The 8265-nt window shown below is 52.7% G+C and overlaps 1 pseudogene; it reads left to right on the top strand.

Annotated features, from left to right (window-relative positions):
* Positions 1-859: 859 nt before the first annotated feature.
* Positions 860-8040, top strand: LOC135538160 (methyl-CpG-binding domain protein 5-like; annotated as a pseudogene).
* The last annotated feature ends 225 nt before the right edge of the window (positions 8041-8265 follow it).

The raw sequence follows: 8265 nt of genomic DNA, 5'->3' as shown, positions 1-8265 counted from the left end.
GACTGGGGAGAGGAGCTCGACTGGGGAGAGGGGGAGAGGAGCTCGACTGGGGAGGGGAGGAGAGGAGCTCGACTGGGGAGAGGAGGAGAGGAGCTCTACTGGGGAGAGGAGCTCGACTGGGGAGGGGAGGAGAGGAGCTCGACTGGGGAGAGGAGGAGAGGAGCTCGACTGGGGAGAGAAGCTCGACTGGGGAGGGGAGGAGAGGAGCTCGACTGGGGAGAGGAGCTCGACTGGGGAGAGGGGGAGAGGAGCTCGACTGTGGAGAGGGGGAGAGGAGCTCGACTGTGGAGAGGGGGAGAGGAGCTCGACTGGGGAGAGGAGGAGAGGAGCTCGACTGGGGAGGGGAGGAGAGGAGCTCGACTGGGGAGGGGAGGAGAGGAGCTCGACTGGGAGGGGAGGAGAGGAGCTCGACTGGGGAGGAGGAGAGGAGCTCGACTGGGGAGAGGGGGAGAGGAGCTCGACTGGGGAGGGGAGGAGAGGAGCTCGACTGGGGAGGGGAGGAGAGGAGCTCGACTGGGGAGGGAGGAGAGGAGCTAGACTGGGGAGAGGAGGAGAGGAGCTAGACTGGGGAGAGGAGGAGAGGAGCTAGTGAGAGGAGAGGAGCTAGACTAGTGAGAGGAGGAACTAGTTAGGAGGAGAAAATAGACCTGTGAGGAGTGGAGCACAGTCCTACAGCCTAAGCCATCGGTCTCTCCAGTTTATTCGTTCAATTACAAGAATTTCCATCTTCCCACTCTTCTTCCATCATTTTGCTCAGAATTGAGTTACCCCCCTGACCTGTCTTCTCCAGGCAGTTAAGGTGTGGAATTTCCCTGATTTGAAAATAACAATGAACAGTATTATTCTTCCACCCCAACAGGAGACCCATCGAACCTCGTAAACTGCAGCATAACCAGCCTCCAGCCCCACGTCATCAACAGCTCCAGCAGTGGCGGTGGTACCCAGGTGTTCCAGCAGCGTCATGCCCAGCAGCAGCAGCTTCATCAGGGCATTCAGCGGGCCATGCAGGGTCTCCCTCCTGGCTACCAGGGCTCACAGCAACCTGGCTTCCCTGAAAACAACAACTCCTCCAACGCCCACCCTATGGCCTGCCTGTTCCAGAACTTCCAGGTTAGTCTGTCTGTTTGAAGGTGTGTTCTGAACGCTCTGAACGTTACAGATAGAAATAGAATGAATAGAGATGACAAGATTATCTGCTTGATTCACTCTTCACTACGGGTGGATGATCTACATGATACATCTCCGCCCTCCTCAAAAGACCCCAATAGTTGTGGATTCTCTGACATGCTAGGAGTGATAATGACACATTTCAGTTTTCTCTCAATTAACTTTACGTCTGTTGTTTCAGGGGTGTTTGCCAGACAACAGCATTTCAGTCCCTCACTCACAGATGATCTCTCAGTCTGGTATGACATCACTTCCTGAGTCTCAGGGGATGCTGTCACACACCCAGTTTGGTGTCAGCCAACAGGAGATGCAACAGACTCAGGGAGAGGCTTCCCCAGGATGCACGGCTCTGATAGGCTACCCAGCGGAGGGGTGGAGTCTGTAGATGCCATCTACAGGGCTGTGGTGGATGCTGCCAGTAAAGGAATGCATGTCGTCATCACCACCACGGTTAGTGGCACTACCCAGTCCAGCCCGGTACCCACTCTCAGCACCATGACTGCCTTCACTAACTCCGTAGGGGAGCCGGTCAGCATCAACCACAACCTCCTCACAGCCATGCTGCAGTCAGCCATAGTGGCCACCGGGTGGCGCACCAGGAGGGGAGCAGACACCGACCCTGAGCCAACAGCCCAGACCCAGGCAGGTCAGAGCAGGACGGCCCCGGAAGCACTCTGGTCAGGGGAAGAGTACTGTTAGCATCCCCGAGGGTCAGGGAGCACTTCCAGAGGCCTCCCACCAGGACTACTTCAGATCCCCAGGCCATGGCACCCCCAGGGGGCAGTGGGAAGGCGAGACTGGGTACCCTGCAAGTCTGGACAGAGGTCACACGGCATGGGGCAGTGAGGAGTTCCTAGGAGTGCTCCACTCATGTCCGCAGCAGCCCCTGTATGGAGAGACCTGGGAGTCTAGCTCCTGCACCCCCTGTCCAGCCGACTGCTCCCCACGAAGGTCACCACCACTCTCTCCCGTCCTCAGACAAGGCCTTCCTGGAGGATGGATTCAACCGCTTCAACAACTGCAACCGGACGGCCGTGAACATCGTTAACTACAAAGAGAGGTTGGATCAGACTGTGGAGAGATGCGCCCATATGAACGGAGGTGGCGTCGGACCCCCAGGTCCAGTTCTCTCTACGGGGTACGGTGTGTCTGACCCCCGCCCCCCCAGACAGGGGGACCTAACCGGGACGACCAGTCTCCCAGCTCCTCCACCAGCCTGGAGGGTCCGTTGGTTAAAGAGTACGTGGGCCACTACAACGGGCACTTCAACGGAGGCTGTGCCCCCAGCCCGTCTGACACCAAGTCCCTGAGCAGCGAGGAGGACCTGAGGCAGCCGGACAGCCCATCGTCAGAGATGCTCCACTATAGACCCAGGACGTTTAACATGGGGGATCTGGTCTGGGGACAGGGCTTTAAAGGGTTCCCATCCTGGCCTGGTAAACTGTCAGGGGAGGGAGGCGGGGCACAACCATCACCATGGCAGCCTGCAGCTCAGAGAGGACAGCAGGTGAGATGTCTTCAGAGAGAGAAATACACACCCACAAATCTAGTTCTTTCACTATTGACTTGACTTTTGTACCTTTTTAGATGAAAGTAACTGTCTGATGGTCATGGTGATGGGACTGATCAGACTACTTCTGCTACTGATGGTCATGTTGATGGGACCGAGTCAGACTGTTTTTGGTCCTATTCTTAGACCCAGGTGGACACTAATGTCTGACATCTGTTATTACCCCAGGTGGAGACGGAGAAGCTGACAACACTGTCTGACATCTGTTATTACCCCAGGTGGAGACGGAGAAGCTGAACACACTGTCTGACATCTGTTATTACCCCAGGTGGAGACGGAGAAGCTGAACACACTGTCTGACATCTGTTATTACCCCAGGTGGAGACGGAGAAGCTGAACACACTGTCTGACATCTGTTATTACCCCAGGTGGAGACGGAGAAGCTGAACACACTGTCTGTCTGACATCTGTCTATTACCCCAGGTGGAGACGGAGAAGCTGAACACACTGTCTGACATCTGTTATTACCCCAGGTGGAGACGGAGAAGCTGAACACACTGTCTGACATCTGTTATTACCCCAGGTGGAGACGGAGAAGCTTACCCCAGGTGAACACACTGTCTGACATCTGTTATTACCCCAGGTGGAGACGGAGAAGCTGAACACACTGTCTGACATCTGTTATTACCCCAGGTGGAGACGGAGAAGCTGAACACACTGTCTGACATCTGTTATTACCCCAGGTGGAGACGGAGAAGCTGAACACACTGTCTGACATCTGTTATTACCCCAGGTGGAGACGGAGAAGCTGAACACACTGTCTGACATCTGTTATTACCCCAGGTGGAGACACACTGTCTGACAGAAGACGGAGAACACACTGTCTGACATCTGTTATTACCCCCAGGTGGAGACGGAGAAGCTGAACACACTGTCTGACATCTGTTATTACCCCAGGTGGAGACGGAGAAGCTGAACACAACATCTGTCTGACATGTCTGACATCTGTTATTACCCCAGGTGGAGACGGAGAAGCTGAACACACTGTCTGACATCTGTTATTACCCCAGGTGGAGACGGAGAAGCTGAACACACTGTCTGACATCTGTTATTACCCCAGGTGGAGACGGAGAAGCTGAACACACTGTCTGACATCTGTTATTACCCCAGGTGGAGACGAACACACTGACACACTGTCTGACATCTGTTATTACCCCAGGTGGAGACGGAGAAGCTGAACACACTGTCTGACATCTGTTATTACCCCAGGTGGAGACGGAGAAGCTGAACACACTGTCTGACATCTGTTATTACCCCAGGTGGAGACGGAGAAGCTGAACACACTGTCTGACATCTGTTATTACCCCAGGTGGAGACGGAGAAGCTGAACACACTGTCTGACATCTGTTATTACCCCAGGTGGAGACGGAGAAGCTGAACACACTGTCTGACATCTGTTATTACCCCCAGGTGGAGACGGAGAAGCTGAACACACTGTCTGACATCTGTTATTACCCCAGGTGGAGACGGAGAAGCTGAACACACTGTCTGACATCTGTTATTACCCCAGGTGGAGACGGAGAAGCTGAAAACACTGACACATGACCTGTTATTACCCCAGGTGGAACAGAAAGTAAGTTCTATTGCTGTAGGATGGATGGTACTGGACATGTCTGACATTTACATCCAGTGTGTACCCCAGTTTCTCTGTGTGTTTTTAAAAAGCTGAACAGATGTGTTCTATTTGTTATTTTAAGGTGGAATTCCATTCTAGAATGTTGAAGTTCCATCCTGTCTGACATCTGTTAGTTGACCATTCTGGCTGTCTGCTCTGTGTTGAGGAGAGGTTAATACCAAGACTACTGAATCACCTGTCTGTACTCTATTGCTGTAGGCCCTGGATGGTACTGCACTGAATTGTGATTTTTACATCAGCTTGTGTGATGTGGAACCAGTTTCCCCTGATGATGTTTTAAAAAGATCATTAACAGATGTGGTTCTAGTCATTACCCCTGATTTTGGCTGGCTAGTCATTCTGATGATGCCCTGGCTGGTTAGTTCCTGATGATGCCCTGGCTGGTTAGTTCCATTCTGGCTGTCTGCCCTGTGTTGAGGAGAGGTTATACCACTGACTACTGAATCCCTGTCTGCTACTCTCTGTCCCACTGATGATGCCCTGGTCAAAGTAATACCCCTGAATGATGTTTTTGGACTGTCTACCCCTGATGATGCCCTGGCTGGCTAGTCATTACCCCTGATGATGCCCTGGCTGGCTAGTCATTACCCCCTGATGATGCCCTGGCTGGCTAGTCATTACCCCTGATGATGCCCTGGCTGGCTAGTCATTACCCCTGATGATGCCCTGGCTGGCTAGTCATTACCCTGATGATGCCCTGGGCTGGCCGTCATTACCCCCTGATGATGCCCTGGCTGGAGAGTCATTACCGCTGATGATGCCCTGGCTGGCTGGTCATTACCCCTGATGATGCCCTGGCTGGCTAGTCATTACCCCTGATGATGCCCTGGCTGGCTAGTCATTACCCCCTGATGATGCCCTGGCTGGCTCGTCATTACCCCCTGATGATGCCCTGGCTGGCTCGTCATTACCCCCTGATGATGCCCTGGCTGGCTCGTCATTACCCCTGATGATGCCCTGGCTGGCTCGTCATTACCCCCTGATGATGCCCTGGCTGGCTCGTCATTACCCCCTGATGATGCCCTGGCTGGCTAGTCATTACCCCCTGATGATGCCCTGGCTGGCTAGTCATTACCCCTGATGATGCCCTGGCTGGCTAGTCATTACCCCCTGATGATGCCCTGGCTGGCTAGTCATTACCCCCTGATGATGCCCTGGCTGGCTAGTCATTACCCCTGATGATGCCCTGGCTGGTTAGTCATTACCCCCTGATGATGCCCTGGCTGGCTAGTCATTACCCCCTGATGATGCCCTGGCTGGCTAGTCATTACCCCTGTTGATGCCCTGGCTGGCTATTCATTACCCTGATGATGCCCTGGCTGGCTAGTCATTACCCCTGATGATGCCCTGGCTGGCTAGTCATTACCCCTGATGATGCCCTGGCTGGCTAGTCATTACCCCCTGATGATGCCCTGGCTGGCTCGTCATTACCCCTGATGATGCCCTGGCTGGCTAGTCATTACCCCTGATGATGCCCTGGCAGGACAGTCATTACCCCCTGCTGTTGCCCTGGCTGGCCAGTCATTACCCCCTGATGATACCCTGGCTGGCTAGTCATTACCGCTGATGATGCCCTGGCTGGCTAGTCATTACCCCCTGATGATGCCCTGGCTGGCTAGTCATTACCCCTGATGATGCCCTGGCTGGCTCGTCATTACCCCTGAGGATGCCCTGGCTGGCTAGTCATTACCCCTTGATGATGCCCTGGCTGGCTCGTCATTACCCCCTGCTGTTGCCCTGGCTGGCTAGTCATTACCCCCTGATGATGCCCTGGGTGGCTAGTCATTACCCTTGATGATGCCCTGGCTGGCTAGTTATTACCCCCTGCTGATGCCCTAGCTGGCTAGTCATTACCCCCTGATGATGCCCTGGTGCTGCCCTGGCAGGCTAGTCATTACCCCCTGGATGCCCTGGCTGGCAAGTCATTACCCCCTGGATGCCCTGGCTGGCTCGTCATTACTCCTGATGCTGCCCTGGCTGGCTTGTCATTACCCCCTGATGATGAAAAACCTCCTCCACTGCACCTGTTCTCTCACTCTCACACACACACACACACACACAGCGCTTACCTTAGCTCTTCTCCCTCAATGTTCTGTAAAAATGTACCTGGACCACAGTCAGTGTCATTGCTTACAGTTCATGTTGTAATTGCATACTTTATCCCTGCGTAGCAGGAGGCAGAGTTGAACAAATCTATTCATGTTTTTGTCCAAAGTGAAAAAGAAAATGCTGAGTGTTTAGGTATGGACTTATTGATGTTTCTGAGACATGATTTTGTTTTCATTGTTCCCAGCAGAGCTGGGAAGTTGAATAATCATTTAGAAGCTGCTATACATGAGGCCATGAGTGAGCTGGACAAGATGTCAGGGACTGTGAGTATACTAGTACCATCTAGAAAGATTAGAACACCATGCTCTCCCTCTGCCCCTCTCCCTCTGTCCCTCTCCCTCTGCCCTCCTTCTCTCTCCCTCTGCCCTCCTTCTCTCTCCCTCTGCCCTCCTTCTCTCTCCCTCTGCCCTCCTTCTCTCTCCCTCTGCCATCCTTCTCTCTCCCTCTGCCATCCTTCTCTCTCCCTCTGCCATCCTTCTCTCTCCCTCTGCCCCTCTCCCTCTGCCCTCCTTCTCTCTCCCTCTGCCCCTCTCCCTCTGCCCTCCTTCTCTCTCCCTCTGCCCTCCTTCTCTCTCCCTCTGCCCTCCTTCTCTCTCCCTCTGCCCCTCTCTAGACTGTCCCCCAGGCTAAGCTGAGCAGAACTAAGACTACAGCCACTGTTGATCAAAGGGCTGTCTCTGTGTCAGCCGGGAGACACCTCACACACACACTCCAGTCAGAGGATTACATAAACAAGCTGCAACAACCCCTCAACCAGCACCACATTTCAATTTGAAAAGGATTCACTGTGCTGTTAATGCATCCTGCTGCCTTTCCTCTGAATTCAGACAGGCGATATATGAAACCAGACACTTTGAGTGGAAAAGAGGACAGCTTAGTCAGATTAGGATGTCTGTGGAGTTCTGTCTGGACTCAGGTGCTATTAAACACTGTAGAATGTACGCTACCACCCGCACAAGCCAACAGAGACTGGGTTGTTTGGTTGCTATTAATACATCTTCTATTGTCTTCTCTGTCCTTAGGTTAGGTTAAATGTTAAGGTTAAAAGTTAGGGTTTGGTCTAAGGCTAAAAGTGAAATGTTATTTAAATGTTAGGGTTACATTTAAGCAATAAGGCCCCAGGGGGTGTGGTATGGGCCAGTATACCCCGGCTAAGGGCTGTTCTTAGGCACGACGCAACGCGGAGAGACTGGATACAGCCCTTAGCCGTGGTATATTGGCCATATACCACAAACCCCCGAGGTGCCTTACTGATATTATAAACTGGTTACCAACGTAATTAGAGCAGTAAAAATACATGTCATAACCATGGTATACAGTCTGATTATACCACCACTGTCGGCCAATCAGCATTCAGGGCTGGAACCACCCAGTTAAATTAGAGCCCTGGTCATGCATTAATGTATTATGTCTTCTCTGCTCTCAGGTTCATCAGATCCCTTCCAGAGACAGACAGGTGAAGCTGCCCAAGCCCAAGAGGAGAAAGATCTCCAGATAACATTGAATGTGTTTGGTCAGCTAATGACAGTCCAGTATCTAGCCAGTGCCCAGCCTTGGAACAACGGCTCAGACCGCCCCGCCGCGACCTTTGAACTCCAACCAGGTGCTACAATATGGATAGTAGTGGTACATTATCGTCCCACGACCTCCTAGCCGACTGACATTGAAAGTCCTGGAAAAGCCAAACAAAGATATTACAGTTTTGAATTTCAACTGTAAAAACAACGGTTGTAATTTGTCTACAGCTAGCTGAATGACAACTATTTTTTTCTAGAAATAACAT

Source organism: Oncorhynchus masou, unplaced genomic scaffold, assembly GCF_036934945.1.
Source record: "Oncorhynchus masou masou isolate Uvic2021 unplaced genomic scaffold, UVic_Omas_1.1 unplaced_scaffold_9211, whole genome shotgun sequence".
NCBI classification, from domain to species: Eukaryota; Metazoa; Chordata; class Actinopteri; order Salmoniformes; family Salmonidae; genus Oncorhynchus; species Oncorhynchus masou.
Note: the sequence above shows the minus strand (reverse complement) of the source record. Positions and strands in the feature narration are given on the sequence as shown.